This window comes from Tupaia chinensis, unplaced genomic scaffold (assembly GCF_000334495.1).
Source record: "Tupaia chinensis unplaced genomic scaffold, TupChi_1.0 Scaffold000350_1, whole genome shotgun sequence".
In the NCBI taxonomy this organism is placed as follows: domain Eukaryota; kingdom Metazoa; phylum Chordata; class Mammalia; order Scandentia; family Tupaiidae; genus Tupaia; species Tupaia belangeri.
In genome coordinates, this window is record NW_006159844.1 from 10,521,168 (window position 1) to 10,531,164 (window position 9,997).

At 39.2% G+C, this 9,997-nt stretch overlaps 1 pseudogene; it reads right to left on the bottom strand.

The window, feature by feature from the left end:
* Positions 1–2,274: 2,274 nt before the first annotated feature.
* On the bottom strand, positions 2,275–3,291 carry LOC102475522 (transcription elongation factor A N-terminal and central domain-containing protein-like; annotated as a pseudogene).
* Positions 3,292–9,997: the final 6,706 nt, after the last annotated feature.

Sequence of the window (9,997 nt, forward strand, 5' to 3'; positions counted from 1 at the left end):
GCAAACACAAGCCCCCTAGAGAAAATTAAAAAAAAAAAAAAAAAAAAAAAAAAAAAAAAAAAGAAGCCTAGAGTATGGCTTTTTTTTTAGTACCTACAACCTGTCAGTCACTGGACAAGATAAGTATGGTCTCTGCTCTCTTGGAGCTTTCATTCTAAAAACGTCATATGAAGTATTTAGCGAATAACATGAGCACAAATATATTCATGCTTAATCTTTGAGACTTTGTCATTGGGATCATGGGTGAGGGGCAGATCCAGCCATCTGTATCATTAGCAGTCGACATACCATGCATAAAGTTCCATGAAGTGATTCTTGGTGGTGGACAATGTATCTAAAATGTACTGTCTAGTTCCCTAGTAATTTCTTCAACATACCGTTTGTTTGTTTTTTCTGATTTCCAAATTTTCTTTTCTTTTCTTTCTTTCTTTCTTTCTTTCTTTCTTTCTTTCTTTCTTTCTTTTTTTTTTTTTTAGAGACTTTTGCTATAGGGCACATGTGCTTGCTGGAGAGACAGAGTGAGACAGAAAAGGAGAGATCATCCCCAGGGGCATGGTCATGCCACAATCCTTTCTCCTCCATTCCCCTCTGAGGATCTTGAGCACACATGCACATGCACCTGGCATGAGTTTTAAGCTGCCGGATCTGAGACTCAAACTACGGTCAACTACGTGGGAATCCAGTAATGTAATTTGGATAGGTCCCTCCAAATCCTTTTTTCTATAGAAAATAAAATCTGTATCCTTAATGAATAATTAAATTCTATTTTTCCCACTGCCAAATAACAATGTTCTTTTTTCCATAAATTTTTATAAACCAACTTATTAGAGTTAATAATACACATGTAAAATGTGAAATATATGTTTATATATATGAACTACACATATAAGCTATCTTTTTGAAACTATGTGTTGGGTGCCATCCAAAAATATCATCCATGTTCCCATTTGAGCTTTAAAAGAGCTTAGTAAGGGGACCAGCAGTTAGCATAATGGCTATGTCGCTAAACTCCCAAGTAGTCGACCATGGTTCAAGTCCTGGACCCAGTGGCTTAAACTCACGCCGGGCGCATGTGCGTGCATGCCCAACCCAAGATCCTGAGAGGAGAATGAAGGAGAAGGGATTGAGGTGTGGCCATCCCCCTTGGGGGGTGATTTCTCACTTTCTGTCTCTCTGTCTCTCTCTTTCTGGCAAGCGCATGCATCCTATAGCAAAAACCTCTCCAAAAATAAAAAAGAGCTTATTAAGGTGGCCATTATAATCATTATTTTCCAGGTGAGGAAAATCAAGAAGTAGAACAGTATAGTAACTGGCCAAATGATACATAGCTTTTGACAGATACAGGGCACTTGGCTTGGGGAAAGTCCATTTAAAAAATCTTTAGTGCTGCCTATTTTTATAAAGTCAGAGATATTTGGATCTCTAAATCCATCAAAGAATGGGACTTATGCTACAAAGCAGGTCCCATGTTAACCACACGACTCATCCAGAAAAGTGAATTTGTCTCCAGGCAATATTTGAGGGAAGCCTCCACTTTAACACAGTAAAATGATACAGAGATGATTTTAAATGGGACCCTGTTGAGACACATCAGCACTATTCCAAGGCCCTATATTGGGAAATGGGGCTGTGCAGATTCATTAGAGAGTAGGAATGCATTGGTGTTTTCTAATCTACATATTGTGTGTATGTGTATGTGCATATATATTCTGCTCATATGTAAAATGTGCATGTAGTAAGAAGACTCATAAATCCAATTTCCTTTTATTTTTTGAGATATTTTTGCTATAGAGTGCATGTGCTTACTGGAGAGACAGAGAGACAGAAAGCGAGAAATCAGTGCCCTCTGCCCAGGGGATGGCCACACCACAATCCCTTCTCCTCCATTCTCCTCTTGGGATCTTGGGTACACATGCCCATGCACCCAGCCTAAGTTTTAAGCTACAGGGTCCAGGACTTGAGCCACAATCGACTATGTGGAAGTCCAGCGATGTAACCATTACTCCATCTGCTGGTCCCACAATTCCCTTTTCCTTCGAAAGTATAAGTATAGGCAAGCCCTTGATGTGGTGGTTAAAGGGGCTGGATCCAACAAGGCTGACTGTCCGGTTTTCATCTTAGACCCAGCAGCTTGAGAAACACTCTGGATACACGAGTGTGTGCAAAATCCTGAAAAGGAGAGAGAAATGGAGGAAAAGGGCTTGTGATGTGACTATTTCCCATTGGGGGTGCTTTCTTTTTTTTTCCTGTTAAGATGAGAACACTTATTTATGGTTACAAACACATCCACTTGCTATGATACCGCTGCTCCCCAAATTCATTATAAATTATATAGTTCATCATTTGTTCATCTGGGTTTGAATTTCACATCAACTCGGAAGGAAGTGTTCCTCCAGTGATGATGGTGACCTTGCAATTGTAGTTCTCACAGCACATGCATTTTGTTTTATTTGTGTGCCATCGATTGTTTGGGGAAGGCAATGTTCCTGGATACTGCTTCAGTTCCTTGCTTGCTATCTCCATGACATTCATTTCGGCAAATTCTCTTGGAGACATGATCCCAGACAGCAAGTTTTGTTGTAAGTGAGAATTTTGGGGATTTTTCAAATTAGAAACTTTGCTTCAGATACAAATTATATATTTTTTGATGTTCTTTGAATGAAGGGTAAATATGTTTTCTTCAATTTCTCTTGCCAAGTTTTGCCACAAACCAGCTTTTGACTGATCTATGGAAGAATTACTTAAAGCTGTATAGAGCAGCTCCACGCATTTAGTTCTCACAGGCATGGTGGGATCCCGCAATTCACTTGATCTCTTGCCAGCAGATTTAGGGTCACCAACCCCGAAGTACTCTTCCTTAGGTACTGTTTGAGTAGCACTATTTTCAGGCACAACCATTTCAGTGAGTTTTGCAACATTGTGGAATAGCAGAAAATTAGAACTGCAAACACCTGGTATCTCATCCTGACTTGGGTCATGAGAAAGTTCTGAATTTTCTTCTTTTTAATCACCCATAGAGAATAATTTAGGGCTTGGTTTGGAGTTTTTATCTCTGTGAAGAGTTTTCCACTTCGACAGCAAACTCTTGGCTTTCTTTTTCAAAGGCACCGAGGAGCAGTTTTTGAGAACTCTGTAAACAGCTCTGACCACATCTGTCTCCTGGAGATGCCCCTTAATCACATAAATCATTTCTAGCTCAGTATGGTAGTTGCCGACATCCTCAAAATCCCGTTTAGACGTCAGTTGCTCAATAAGAGAAGATGTGGCAGCTATCTGGTTCTGGTCAGACATCTTTGTAGCACTTAACGTGGAAGGCAATGTACACTGGCTGAGCAACTCTACATGCCGTCACTCTTACGTCATCTCAATCCTCAGAATAACCCCCCAAAACAAATACAGCTTGTCTCCATTTTGCAGATGAGGAAATTGAGAAGTTCAGGCACAGACATGGAGCCATCGGAGGCTCCCAGGGCCAGAGAAAACTTCTGGTCTCAGGGGTGGAACGAAGAAGCTGCACGTGCTTCCTCTCTCTCTCTCTCTCTCTCTCTCTCTCTTTCTCTCTCTCTCTCTCTCTCTGCTGAATGCATGCACCTTCTGGCAAAATTTTTTTAAAAAAGGTAAGTCTGTCATAAAATAGTTTCTAAACCTTTTTTGGATAATAGAGAAGACAATCCTGCTGAGTTTTTAAAAAGTATTTAATAACAGTGACATAGCAACTTATTCTCCTGTCCTATTAGTCAAGGGTAAGCTTCAATCCATTGCTCAATACTGGAATGATATGGAATCCAAAGTAAGTGGTTTCTGTCAAGGTTGCAATCTAATATTTGGCTGTTTGCTTTCCTTCCAGCAGCCTGCTGCCCACCCTGCCTTTACCTGAAGGCAGGAAGCACTAGTAATCATTCTTTTGCTCATTATTGAACTGAATTGTCTCAATGCTGTAGTCTCCAGGGAATGGGGTAAACTGCTTAAGCAGACCACCCAGGACTCTACAGAAAAGTGGTCAGTCTGAATGCAGGTGGTGGGTCTCCTGCTCAGGTTTCTGTTAAGACTCATTAGCTGTGCTATGATGGCACTTAGGAGTATTAACTCCTTCATTCCCAAGTCTTCCAGGCAGTGAAGCATTTTCTGAGTGTTCCAGGTGAATTACTGCCAATCCAGGAGAGTCCTGAGGACCAACAGCCCTGGTCCTGGTGAGAGAACATCATCCAGAAAAAGCCCAAGCTAGAATCTAAGAAATTCTAGCAGGCACTTCTTAGAAAACATATCAGTGCCCTTAATAATGAAACAGAAAATACAGCTATACTTTCAAGGGCTCTGGGAAGACTCATATCACAAGGGCTCTCTCTGTCAAGTTTTCAATGATTGAAAATAGCTTTATTTCTGTGGCTTAAACTTTTGTCACTTGTAAGAATGCAGATACCCTTGGGAGAGTTAGCATTCTAAGTCTTGTATATTATTAGGTAAACCTTTAAAGGAAAGAGCCTACTAGATTCATCCTAAGGTTTTGATAGAAGGGGTGAAAAATGCAAGAAGGGGATGGTGTAAGGGCAGGTGAAAGTACTAACAAGGAGAGGAGGAAGGGAGGCTAGATTTGCTGAAATCACTTTTTATTAGTAAAAGTTATAATCCAGGTGTTTTAGCAGAGGGGAAGAGAAGAGAAATTGGAATGGGAAAAGAGAAAGAGAGAGACAGAGAGAATAGTTTGTCAGAAACCAGTGACAGGCTGAGACTGATATGACAACAAGGATTTGCTTTAAATGCGAGGCCTGGACAGAAGAGATGATGAATTCCATGGGGCAGGCATGAAGGGAGAAAAGAAGTTGGGGTTATCATAGTAATATTCTGGTTAGTGGTACAGATGGAAGTCATTATTTTTGTTTCAAAGTCATTTAATTTCTTTGTTGATGTCTTCATTTTTCCCACTGATATCTTAAGGATGTGCAAGAAGCATGGAGATTGAATATTTCCTAAATTGGATTAAATTTAAATTCCGCTTAAACATTTCTCTTAAATCTATTCAGACAATATCACTACCCTGATAAATAGGTCCAGGAACTCCTAACACACAATTGAATGTGCAAAGTTCTTTCCACAGATCCTACCACCTCCCAGATGTCAGTGATCTCTACCGCACACAGAACATGGTTGCTGTCCTCCTCACAGTCCCCCTATTTTTCAGTTATGAACTTCTAAATATCCCTCTTTCTCAGATGAAATCCTATCTATTCCAGCTTTTAGGTTTACTTGTGTCTTGGGCTTTTTCTCAACTGAAAGAAACTTACTGTTGTTATCACTGGGATGTACATCTTCCTTTGTACTTTAATGCAACAAACTAAAAAGAACATGCTAAAAAGATTCTGACTGATATAAAGATATTTAAGAGATAATGCATAGATAGTAGGGAGGAGATCTGGTAACAAAATGAATGAGGTGGTTAGTTTTGATAAAGGGTATTCATTACTGAATCCAAGGTACCTGACTTGAGGAAATGATTGAATGAGATCTCCACTATGGTGACAGAAATTTGGATTTGGATAGAATATCACTTAGATGTAATGAAACATATTAAGAATGATTGGGGGGATAATTCCAAAGTAACCGCTGGAACAATACTACAAGATATGTCAGGACCTGACTTAGTTATGGTTATAGTGTAACTCACAGAAATGGTTCCCAAAACTCCAGTGACAACAAAAAGTCATATTGCCAAGTTTTATTCCATAAGACCTGTAATTTTCTTTTGTGTTCACTTCTGAGAGTTTGCACAGACTAATAGAGATGAAGGTCTGAATTCCATACCCAAATAGGATGAACTTGAAGTCTGACTCCTATAATTTTGTCTTTAATCTCACCCTTGCATGGTGTGGCTGTTAATAAGCCCCAAATAGACTACAGTCATGGTGATTCTTACTGACCAATTCCCTTGACCTGTCCCCATGCTCTTGGTTGAAGGATGGTCATTTTGGAGAGAGGGAAGGGAGAGTGGTATATTTTAGCCAAAGATGCCCACATCATCTTGGGTCATCCCAGAGTCATGGTTCATGGACTGAGCTCTTTTCAATCCCATACACAAGTCTCCCTAAGCTCACTATATCAGGCATACTGCATCAACGATAACCTAGTCAGAATCTTCTAGCAAAAGCTTAAAATACCTGATCTCTATTATAAAAAAACTTTCTTCTAGGATTGGGCAATTCTTCCTTCTCTTTCATTGAAACATAACAGGTCTTCTTATAAATACTTCTTTAAGAATAAAGCTAGACACTAGTTTCCCAAGAGAGATTTCAATTCTACCCATTTTTTAAATTTCTGGAAGTAGGAAGTAGAGCTAATTTTTGTGGCTCAGAAGTGAATTATCCTCACGAGAATCATCAAGAAGACTTTTCAGCAACTGTTCTTATTATTGTTTAGGAAAAAATAGTCAAATTTCAGCTGACCATCCATTTACTTTAGATACCTCCACAGGTAATTTTGTAAATACTACCTTAAAGTCCCTTTGATGGCACTTGTATATACAGAAATTTAAAGTGCTCTGTAGGCACAATATGAGCCAGGGCTTCGCTATTTTTGTGGTTCTTTCTAAGAATGGCTGAAAAAAATTTTCAGTTGAAAAGATTTAGAAATTATTCAGTCCAGGATAAGTCTAGCAAATAGACTTTAGACTAACTTCAATTTCCTCTACCATGTCAGATGTCATTAATCAGTCTAGAATTCTTTCCTGATGAGCCCTTATTCAACCTTGCAGTCATTTCCAACTTATCACACTAGGAAGACACTCTCGATTGATAAAAGGTGGTAAGCAAGGTTAACCTGTTTGACACTCATATCTAGCCCAACCTTCTTTATGTATGATAAAAAGGAGGGAAGATAGAAGCAAGGAAGGAAGAAAGAGAGGGAGGGACAGACGGAGGGAAAAAGGAAGGAAGGAAAGCATAGAGGGAGGGAAGGAAGAAGTAGGGAAGAGAGGAAAGGAGGAGGGAATAAAGGTAAGTGTTTTGCCAAGGTCAGATAGCTAGCAATTACGAGTCAGAGCTACTCATTGTCCAAGACTCTTTTGGTATTACCAAGAGTATGGCTTTTCTTATGCCAGTCTTTAACATTTTAATTAGTTATGTCAGTTTTTGCCTCACAGAGATTACATGGTAGAAGAAATTTCCCTTAGAAAACAATGCTATAAATTGTAGCATTGTCCCGTACAGTGTATCTGAATCTCCTTGGAATGAGAGACAATTTGCAAACCTTGAATTTTTAAGCAACTTTTATGTTAGCCCCAATAGAAGCAGTGTATTAACATCACAGGTTCACTTACAAGCTGAGAAGTGATGGTGTGGTTGAGTCACAGTTCTTTAATGTTCATGAATACCTAAGTGCCAAATAGAGTCAACTCTAAACTTTCCACTATCACTCTTGATAGTAAGAAGGCTGAAAGCAGGTCAAGTGGGTGGGCCATTATTCAGCTATCATTTAGCTATTTTGGAATAAATGGTCCACTTAGGCTGGGTCTACATGATGCCACATCAAGTCATTGAAAAATGAAAACTTAGGTCAAACACCTAGTTCACCATCAGTGAAAAGTCATCAATGTGTCCATTCTGAGAAATAGGCATAAACCATTGATATCCATTATTTGTGGTATGTATAGACAACAAAATATCAAAATTTCTGACCCAGTAATAATACATGATATTTAATGAGTATCTTTCAAATGGCACACACAATACTAAGTTCTAAGACTTCAACTATATCAACTTTTTCTTTCTTTCTCTCTCTCTCTCTCTTTTTTTTTTTTGAGAGGTTTTTGCCTTTGGGGGCATGTGCTTGTGGGGGTTATGGGGGAGACAGAAACAGTGACAGGGAAAGTGAGAAATCACCCCTAATGGGAGATAACCACGCCATAATTCCTTTTCCTCCATTCTCCTCTCAGGATCCTGGGCATGGACACACATATGCCCAGCATGAGTTCCAAGCCACTGGGTCCAGGACTCAAACTGTAATCAGCCATGTGGGAGTCCAGCAACATAACTGCTACACCATCTTCTGGTTCCTATATTAACCTTTTAATCCTCACTATAGTTTTATAAGGCAAATATTTTTTCTCACTTTGGAAATGACGATTAAGAGGCACATATTTATCTTCCTTTTTAAAAATTAAAACATGAATTATATATTTGCCAAGAATAAATATCCTTTTATGCTATAGTTCATTATAAGCCTGAAAATAATGTTAGGAAGTGAATCAAATAATAGGATGTATCATGCACTGCCATTTTTAGATTTCTAAAATTCTTCATAGTAAAAAGTGAATTTAGAAAAATAATCTGGTGATTTACAATACTGAGGTTACTTAAAAGAATTGAGACCTTGGTGGAGTTAAGACTTTTTTCTTGAGCCCTCCATTTTCTGATACCCCATAATGGCTTGAGTGACAGTACTTTAAACCCTGTTTGGGTTTCACTCAGCTCCCACCTGGAGGAGCTGTGTCATAGGTGAATACAGAGAGGAAACATCTAGATATTCTGCCTGACAAGATCTATGAAAAGGTACATAATCCAGGAAAATTATACTATTTATTTCCAACTCTTCAATATTTTCATACACATGAAATAAATAAATTAAACAAAAAGGAGGGAGTCCTTAAAGGAAAAATGAAGTCCAAAGTAGTTAGTTAAAATGGACCAGGCGGCAGTGCAGCAGTAATGTAATAGGATCCACCTGGGAAAGGTCATAGGTTTGCATCTGGGACCTCCCTGTGCACACCAGGCATGTGTGTCTGCCTGTGATCTGGACTGACTGAGACAAAGAGTGGATAATGGAAGTAAGACACTGTATGAGAGGTCCTCTTTCTCAGTAAAATTCTTTTAAATAGAGATAGTCAAGAAGAAACTTAAGGGAGATACGAAAGTACTATCACTTTATCTTGGTTATGATAGAGGAAGTGGTAGGTGGATTGTGAGCATAAATCTTATGACGTAATATCTGCAGGTAAACTTCCTCTAACCAGTTGCCTCCTTGAGCCAGTAATACATCTTGAAAGATGAGACTTCCTGCAAAGTTCAGAGCTTTCCTCCTTTCCCAACTCTATACTTGGGATAGTCAAGAAGCAACTTAAGTGGAGGGATATGTAAGGGAGCTACTATAGATAGATCTATATCCCATGGGAACAGTGCCACGAGGAGAGACTGTGTGACTATGTAAGGTTTACATGAGATGGCATGGAAAACCTTGAAAAAAGGGGTGGAAGTGGTGTGTGTGCTATTTTGGAGAAGTTCTCAGGGCCAGAAGACTCAAATGAAACAGAAGAAAAAGTAGGCATATAGTACAGGAAGTGGAAATACCATAGGAAGTAGAAGCTAAAAAGATCCTTCTGGGGGTCTTTTAGGCTGGCACCTAAAACATATTCAGCCAGAGGAACCACTGCTTGGACAGGATAAATAGAGAAAAAGTGCTTTTTAGTTTTTCTTTTCCAGATCAGATCAACTCCCTAGAGGCCTGAGAAATGCAGAAAGTATTACCTAGAGTATGGGTTCCTTCAGAATTTGGAAAATTTTGGGTTCCAACTATCTTCCATGTAAGAATCAGAGATCAAAATGTATCAACAAGATAAAAAATTATGAATACAAAGATAGATGTTTAAAATTCAGATGCAAATTATATCAATGCAGATTAATGATCCTTAATTTTAGAGGGGGCTGCTGACACCAGCCTGTTCAAGGAATTATGCCTCAGCAGCCCATTTGTCCAAGTGCAATTGTGATTCATTTGCCAAGAGGTTTACCACCTGGTTAATGGAAAAGAGCAGACAAGGAAAAGTAAAGTTATCAAATAAAGATGTTTTCAGTGCTTTTTCACTTAAAAAGTAGTCCAGTAATTGGGACCAGCAGTTAGTGGAATGGCTATGTCACCGGACTCCCATGTAGTCGACCACGGTTCACGTCCTGGACCCGGTAGCTTAAACTCACACCGGGCGCATGTGCGTGAGTGCCCAAGATCCTGAGAG